Genomic DNA, 6,040 nt, shown 5'->3' with positions numbered 1-6,040 from the left:
AGAACAGCTACAAATTGTATGATTGAACATATGTGTGGGGGGAGAAGAGATGCTGCATCAGAGGACGTCTGTTGGGCAAGCACTTAATATCAGAATGTGCCTTCTGGTGGGGTCACTGAGACAGCATCCCAGCACCAGTATGGAGTCCCCACCTGTAGCACCCTTTTGCCTGCTCTGTGGCCCCACAGGCTGAGCAAAGCCTCTGTGTGTGCACAGAAGGAAGGGTGACAGAAGAGGACTTACCCTGCAGCCCCAGAAACAAAAACCTGGCCTCGCCATGGGGCAGTGAGAGCAGGGAACTGGCTTAGATGGGGCCTGTGGTCAGTATGAGACCTGACAAAGCAATATTTTTGTGCATACGTGTATGTATTTATTTGTGTGTGTTTGTGTGTATAAAAATAAAATCTGACTGCCTGAAGGAAACTGCAACAGGTTTGCAGGAGAACTAGCTCCCTGCAGGAGCAGATGTCAGTCTAATGAGAGGCAGCATTTTGTTTCAGTCAGGTACAGGCCGGCCGCAGTTGTGCATAGCATGCCAGCCTGCTTATCACATTTGTTCCCAGGCAGGAAAGCCTTATCAGGGGAGCATGCGCCTACTTTCAGCATAGATCTCCTGCTTCCTTATTTGCTTGACTTGCCCCAGGCTCCTCTTCCCCCATTCACCCAGCTGCTTTCCTGTGCCTAACGCACTCCACCTGATCCTGTTTAGTTTGTTGGCCAGAAAGCAGAACTGCATAGGGCAGGGGCAACCCAAACTCTTATCTTCCTTGCTCTGTTGCTATTGAAGCCTTCTGCTGGGGAGGGGGGGAAAGATGGAGGAAGAAAGATGAGTATTAAGGTTTTTACTGAAGTGCCCCATCAAGAATTTCAGCTGCTTTGGATCACATCTCTACTCCCAGATGGATCTTCCTAAGCACCTCACTCCCTATTCCTACCTCAGGATCTTACCCAGGTGCTGTGCAGGGGAGTACAGAAGAGGCACAGACAGGCACTCGCAGAGACAAGAGTTATTTGCCTTTTTTTAACCTTCTTCTGAAACTACACCTTGTAAGCTTGCTGGGCTGAAAAGAGGCACTTGCCCTTTTCCTCTTCAGTGCTGTCTCAGTTGCACCCAGCAGTTCTGAAGAAGATGGGAGCTCATGACTAGTTGTTATTAACGGTGAAGTAACCGTGCTCCACAGCCTGGGGCAGGGGAGCAGACGCAAGCCCTGGCAGCTCTTCAGTTGAGTTCCACACCACCCAGAGCTGGAGGTTTCCTTCCTTCTCTGCAGCAAATGGAGGCTACGGAGAGTTAGAAGCACTCTGGCTGTACTCTGGAGCCAGGCAGTCATTCTGTGCACTGCCTTTTCCTGCCTGCCCCATGCCTTTCTACTTCTTGCTTGGAGAGCTGGTAGGTTTGAAGTGAAGGGTGAGAATCACCTGTGTTCTCTGGGCTCAGAAGAAACACTCCCAAGGTTACACACTTAAATGTCTAAGAACTGAAATGCAAGAACTATATATTAATACTTCTATCTGTCCATTATTAGCATGGAAAAGAGGTTTTCTTCAGAGGCTTCCGGGTTCCTCTTCCACATTATGCAAAGCCCCCGCTCCCATTCGTACCCCTGCAATCAAGGGCTGCAGAAGGGAAGACAAGAGGCAGCTTGTGAATCCTGCCATGGTACAGGACCATGTACAAGACAGCTGTCAGAATGGGGTATGCTCATTGAAAGAGCAGAAACATAAATACTGTGAGGATTTCCTTGATCAAAACTTGTTCTTCTAAAGAGCAGAGGTGACCCAGGACTCTTCAGTCTTTCACCCACTCAGGGGCACATCTTTCCCCATCCTGGGGCACCGTATCTCTGAGACCAGCCCACGGGTGAGGCAGTGTTGTGCTGGGACTAGGAAACGTGGAATTTTCCAGTTTGCTCTGTGCTTCAGTTTCCCCAACTAAAAATACCAGCTAAGAATGCTTCTGTGAAGGTCTCAGGTTCTTTAGATAACAAACACTATGTAAAAAGCTAAGCATGCATCACACAAAGGGACATCTGTAATATATGAAAAGCTATTCCCATGCCTCTTCCCAGAGAGACTATTCTGGCACACAACTGCAATCCCAAAACAGCAAAGCTGGGGCTGCAGCAGCCACATGTCCCCCAGCCAACTTGCACGTCCTTGTTTCCTATAAGGCGCTGGTTTTTGGTTTGAGTTTTTTTTCCCCGTCTCTGTATCCTGATCTGTTCTATTTATCTCACTTGGCATTTAGGGTTTTGCAGACCAGAAAGGCCCTGCAGAATGAGCAGCCACACTTGCGCCTGCACTTCCATCTTGCATAAAGAGAAGAGGCATTCATAGAGCTGTACACACTGCCTGGCCAGATACCCCTTGGTCTACCCTAAGAATTAGAGTAGTAAAGTATCACAGCAACATACTATGCAATACAAGGCCTGAGGGGAGCGAGCGAGGTGCCATGCACAGAACAGCAGAGATTTTTTGGCTTCGAGGCACTTCCCTGAAGCAGTGCTGCTGGTCATGGTGGAAGCAGCACACAGCAAATCAAAGAGGTAGGAAGCGAGTGTGTGTGGTGAGAGAGATGGTGCAGGGCTGTTTCTGGATCTCAGCAAGAAAGGCCTGACAACAAATGGCTTGATAAAATAACTGTTTTGATAACACAGAATAATCTTATGTCCCTCCAGATGCTGGGACCCCATATTAATGCATCATCAGATGGGCCCTGGATGGATTTCTCCCACTGCATGCTGCACAGATCCCTTCCATGGAGAGAAGCTCGTCCTTGGTCATTGAAACTATTGTATGGTTTTCTTAGAAGAAAGAAAAAACCCAATCATTTCTACGTAAGAGAAGTTCGTGTAGGAACTTCCTGCTATGCTGTTAGATAAAGACAAGGCCGTGCAGATGGTGCAGTCGCTGAGTGGGAGCTGCCTGCAGGCTCCTCTGTTACGACATGGCCGAGTTTATCCTGCAGCCAAGGGGTATGTGCAGCACAGCCTGACGGCCATGCTGCATGTGCAGCGCCGCACAGCACAGGCTTACCCCTACCCAGGTTAACTGTTACATGGACATATGACAAATATTTTTCCATCCAGTAGATCCATTTATTAAACTTTATCTACCCTTCTGCCTGTGTCCCTAGAGGCACAGCTTCATCTTTGTGGCAGACTAAAAGTGCAAGCCCGAACACTTGAACAGAAAGTCTTGTTTGTAGAACATTGGGTTCAATAAGGGTTGTGCAGGGACTAGGTTTAGAGAGACATAGGAGTTGTGCTGCTGCATGAAATTCTGCATCTAGCCTTGACAGTTTACAATATTGCCATTCAGAGGCACAAAATATGTTGTACCTGCCAAAACGTGTGGATAAACCTCTGAAAAAGAAGCTCCTCAGTATGATCACAAGCAGGTATTACAATGGAATGGTTGTATCTCATACTGTAGACACTGTGAAGAAACGTGTGTGTCACAGGTGATCTGAATATCCAGACACTCTACTTCAGCTGTCGGGAGGAGCACCTCTAAAACTGGGTGCCTGAAGTTTCCCTTATTAAGTAAAACTCCTTGTCTCACATTCTTTGAGAAACAAGTCACAGATAAAAACGTCCCAAATTTTGGCAGAAGCAAGGCACTCAGATACCATGGGGTTTAATTAGCCTCAGGCATTTAAATTTATTGCACTATACAGAAATTTCAGCCTTGGGAAAGCATTGAAAAAAGCAAAGATAAAGCAGCGAATTTTTATTAATACATTAAGCTGATTAAGCATCTCACAGTAGTAAAATATTCCAATATTCTGGACCTATAGAGCTCAGCACCTTCCTCTGCCTTTTGGCAGAGTCTAGCTCTAAAAGCATCCTTAAATTAGAACTTATTTTGTCATAGTAGCCTTTCCCTCTCTGTGTTGTAATCACAGAGGTTCTTCAGGCTGTAAAAGAGACCTCCTTCTTTCCATGTCAGCAACAGTCCTTGTCACCTCAGACCTGCAGGGCTACATCATTATCATTAGGGGTTGTAATCTTAACACCCACCCAGACAACAAAAATCAGTGGTGCCAGGTTGCCTTCTTAGTGGAGCTGGCGATTCTGAGTAGCTCACGGCTTCAGAGGGAAACACTCACATTTGTACTTTTCTGTTTAAAAAGTACTTGTAGCCTTTGTATGTCCTCCTAAACCCTAATGTACAACAAAATTTAAAATGTCAGACCTACAGAATTTTCAGTTTCCCGCTAGAAACTGGAACAGAAAGTAATATCTGTTTCTAGACTTCATCTCTCAGCTATTTATCAACTATTTAATATTTCAAAACCAAAATAAAACCCAAACAAGGCAACACGTTGCACAAAGCCTTTTTTTTTTTTGTGTAACTGCAGAATAATTAATGGCTATGAAAGAGGAAGCAATCAAAAATCCAAGAAAAACCCCGAGTTTTCCCATTTCCAAAAATAAAATGAAACTGCTATTCGCAATGAAGTTTTTAGTTTAGAATTTTGTAATCAAAATATGTCTAGGAAACTTTCCCATGCTGCCCAAAGGAAACGTTTTCAGAAGGAAACCAATTCCTGTGTGGTACACCTGATAAAAGAGGAGGACAAGAGAAAACAAAGGCTGCAGCTTTTCTCTATACCTACTCTTTACTGTTCTGCTTACCAAATGTCCTTCTGCTGACATTTAAGACAAAAAGAAAGAACATGAAAGGCCCGGAAAAAAAAAGGAAGCAAGGCAGTAAAATGTTTATCATGCAAAATCAGAAAGTCATTGGCGATAAAACACACTGCACTGATAGAGCACTGGGACTAGATGATATCAGCCTTTCTGTGATTGAACGCAATTGAAAAATAAAGATCAAATGAAACCTTAAAACTTTCTCCTTCATCTGATATGAAAAATCAGATGTGTTACTGCTGGCGACAGCTGCAGTTTGTTGCTTGGTCTAGAAGAAACAACCACCAAAAAAACCCAAGCAGTAACAGTTTCTCAGCAACTGCCTTCAACTTCATGCTAGCCTACAGAGTTCCAGCACACTTCCATTACATCTGAGCTGCAGCTTGTTTTCAGCCATGACACCCATGTGACCCCCACCTGAGCCACAGAAGGCTGCCTACCCCCAGTCACAGGGTGTGGAGGAATTGATGGGAGTGACTGCAGACACCCAGTAACACGTTCCTGCCTTCTGAAATGAGCAGAGCGTTCAGCCCATGTTGAAAGTGAGCTCTGGCACCAGACTAGCCACATCAGTGCAAGGTGGCACCCGAGCTAGTTAGCTGTGCTGAGAGAAAAAGAGTTACTAGTTCAAATGCGCAGCTCTGCTATGTGCCTTTTGGGAGCCAGGCTGGAGCTCTGCACAGTCCTGTTGCTTCAGGTGGCCACAAGCTGGGTGCTCTGCGCCACAGCTGTTTTATGGGGCAACGGGTCTCTCAATAGTCCTGAGTCTGAAGCAGGACCCACAGTCTTCCTGAACCTGAGTGCTGCTGATCTCCAGGAGACTCAAATTTCACTAGCAACATGAAGGAAACGCAGCAGTATTTCTCACCTCACTGAGTGTTTTTGACTGGAATACAACTAGAGGACTCAACTTACAAACAAGCAGTTATTTGATAGAGCAGCTACCCTGTTAAGGAAACCAGATTATGATGACTCAGAAGATTAATCCAATCCTGTATTCCAAAAGGAAGTCTCAGACTAAATGCTTATGGAGCATCTGTAGCAACCATTAGCTCAGAAAAATCAGAAGCAACAGTGTGGGCACTATGGTTATGTAGTCCACCCCAACCTCAGCATTCCTGCCTCTGCATGAACTGGGGGATTTCTTCCAAGCAATTTTAACTGTTACTTCACAAAATACAGGACGGTGGGCCTTCTTCATTTCTCAAAGTTAACACTAGAAAAATAAATTGCAGAAGTGTCAATGAATATTTGACCAGGTCCTCTTCTGAATCTCACATTTTTTAGATTTTCTAAATCTGTTTGAAAGATACCCCCCCCTTTGAACTGACAGAAAGGATATGGGCTGGCCCCTTCTAATGCCCCATCCCATAAATATCTTTAGG

This window comes from Phalacrocorax carbo, chromosome 1 (assembly GCF_963921805.1).
Source record: "Phalacrocorax carbo chromosome 1, bPhaCar2.1, whole genome shotgun sequence".
In the NCBI taxonomy this organism is placed as follows: Eukaryota; Metazoa; Chordata; class Aves; order Suliformes; family Phalacrocoracidae; genus Phalacrocorax; species Phalacrocorax carbo.
This window is presented reverse-complemented; position numbering follows the sequence as displayed.